Here is a 2,500-nt window from a genome sequence, read left to right on the forward strand (position 1 = left end):
TTCAAACTCTAACCCTAAGGTAGACAGGCAGGGTAAATAAATGTGGGTGATCTCTCATAAAATTGTCTTCTAGGAATTATTTTTATATAGACTATCTTTTCTGTAGAGTTTAAGTGGACAAGCGCGGACGAAATAGAGCGCAAAATTTAAAATGAATTAAAAATTTTCATCAGACCGGAAGTAGGCATAACCTAGGCGCCATGTTTCCGTCGTACAAGTTTTCACCGTTGCAGTCACCGTTTCAATCGCTCTTCGTGTGGACGTGTATTATTTCTAGTCATGTGTTGTGTAGATGATTCGCTTAAGGTAGGTGTTCGGACTTATTTCTTTAATATTAATTAAACCGTATTTGCCTTGTCGGCCTTAAAATAAAGCTATTTTTTTTTCATCGCAATCGAAGTGTTAGATCTAGAATCTAGTTCCCGCCTCCGCTTCGCTAATTCGACTTAATGTAACTATGACACAACTATTAAATCTAGAGTCTCTATTTTAATTAAATAATTAGGAATTCTATCTCTAGATGATATCTAATCTATTCCCACACGTGTGTGCAAGTAGGATTTAACGTCAGAACAGGTGTGGTGGTCTAGGCGTCGCTATTTTTGACGGTAGGAATTTTTTTTTTAAATTCGTAAAATTTTATATAGACTTTATATAGCAATTTACTAAGACCGACCCTAACGCCCAGTAAATATTTAATTACCACATTGTTATGGACACGGTGTATTAGGTAGGGCCGAGGGCTATCCATAGGTACCAATTTTTAAATTTTGTGACAATTAGGAGCCGAGTTATAAAATAAATTTAAAATACTGGTTCTGGTCTTAGACTTTATATAGCAATTTACTAAGACCGACCTTAATACCCATTAATTATTTAATTAGCGCATAGTTATGGACATCCTGTATTAGGTTGGGCCCAGGGCTATCCGTAGGTACCAAGTTTATAATTTTGTGACGATTATTAGTCGAGTTATAAAATAAATAAAAAAAACTGGTTCTGGTTTGCACTACATTTCTTTCTTCTTTAACGGCGGACTCCCGGTCCAGCCCCATGGGTTACCCGTGAGCCGGGGCCTCGTTAGCCTGGACGGCTCCGATGTGACCGCGGATTGTTGTGGCCCGCCTCAGCCCGAGTCGAGATCACCCTTCCGATCGAAGGTGGACGCCATAGGGCGCCCGGGATAGCCCGGGGCGCTGTTCGTCACCCGAGCGCAGGGGCGCCGGGAGACGCCCCCGGTGAAGTTTGGCGGGTGATTCTGGTAGAGCTCCCCACCCCGATCGCAGGACACCCCTCGCCGCCCGCCCAGGTGTCGAGGTGGCCGCGGGGGAACTCGGGGCGTTTTGGCTCCCCCTTGTGCCGGAGCGGCGCCCTCGGTCCCAGAACGCCCCTGGCGGGTGATTCGCATGCCCCCTGGGGTGGGGGAACGCGGGTGGGTGGTCGTAAAGCGTGTAACCGCAGTGGGGGCGGCCCCTTAGTCGGGGGCGCCAAAGTTGGCACCCCACCTGGGGCGCCCCCCGAAGTGTGGCGCCCGCGCGAGTGAGCCCCGTAGATGCGCCCCGACACCCCCGCGCCGCCCCCCGGGTCGCGGCACCCCCGGCGCCCTCCGTGCGGGCTCCCCTCATGGGGCGGCACCCCGGTCCTCCCCGAGACTATGTACCCGATTTTTCGGTTTAACACTAGAGGTATGGGCAGAAATACGGCGGTTAAAACGGTCTGTATCTACTATTGTGGAGGTGAGTGTCGGTGAAGCCTCTATGTGACGCTAGGATCCGCGCTCCCTCGCAGCCAGCGACATGTGCCCGATCTGACCGTGCGTGGCTCAGTCTCCCGACTAGCTTCCCGGTAAAATGCGGGCTCGGCGCGCAGGTCGCGCCAGTGAAGGTAAAAGTACGTGTCCGTAGCGTGAAGCCAGCGGCGACGCGCAGTGCTAACGCAACCAAGCAGTATTGGTGGCTCGATAAAAGTCTCGCACTGGCCCAGCCCTCGGAACGGGCGACGGGTCTGCAAAACGCAGTCGGCTCGATGCAAATCGAGAGATTTCCCGGCGACGCCGTGTTTACGGTGAAGGGGGAAATGTGAGCGGTCCGATGTGAAAAAATCCGGGAATGCCGGGATCCGTTCTCTCGCTAGAGCGTTGTCTCCCGTCCCGCGATGTGTTGTGGAAAAACGTCTCGCAAACGATAGCTATCTGGTTGATCCTGCCAGTAGTCATATGCTTGTCTCAAAGATTAAGCCATGCATGTCTAAGTTCACACTGTCCCATGGTGAAACCGCGAATGGCTCATTAAATCAGTCGAGGTTCCTTAGATGACACGATCCTACTTGGATAACTGTGGCAATTCTAGAGCTAATACATGCAATCGAAGCTCCGACCTTTATCGGGAAGAGCGCTTTTATTAGTTCAAAACCAATCGGCGCGGCCTCGCAAGGGGTTGCGTCGTCCCATTTGGTGACTCTGGATAACTTTGTGCTGATCGCATGGCCTCGCGCCGGCGAC

The 2,500-nt window shown here is 51.0% G+C and overlaps 1 non-coding gene across 1 annotated transcript in view; it reads left to right on the plus strand.

Annotated features, from left to right (window-relative positions):
- The first annotated feature begins 2,188 nt into the window (after nt 1-2,188).
- The window catches only part of LOC131933243 (small subunit ribosomal RNA), a 1,846-nt gene continuing 1,534 nt past the window's right edge, over nt 2,189-2,500 (plus strand). Inside the window, exon 1 of the ribosomal RNA XR_009384909.1 lies at nt 2,189-2,500. This exon is cut by the window's right edge and continues 1,534 nt beyond it. This is a non-coding gene — a ribosomal RNA (small subunit ribosomal RNA).

Source organism: Physella acuta, unplaced genomic scaffold, assembly GCF_028476545.2.
Source record: "Physella acuta isolate Inbredline_101_S28 unplaced genomic scaffold, ASM2847654v3 ptg002413l, whole genome shotgun sequence".
Lineage (NCBI taxonomy): Eukaryota > Metazoa > Mollusca > Gastropoda > Physidae > Physella > Physella acuta.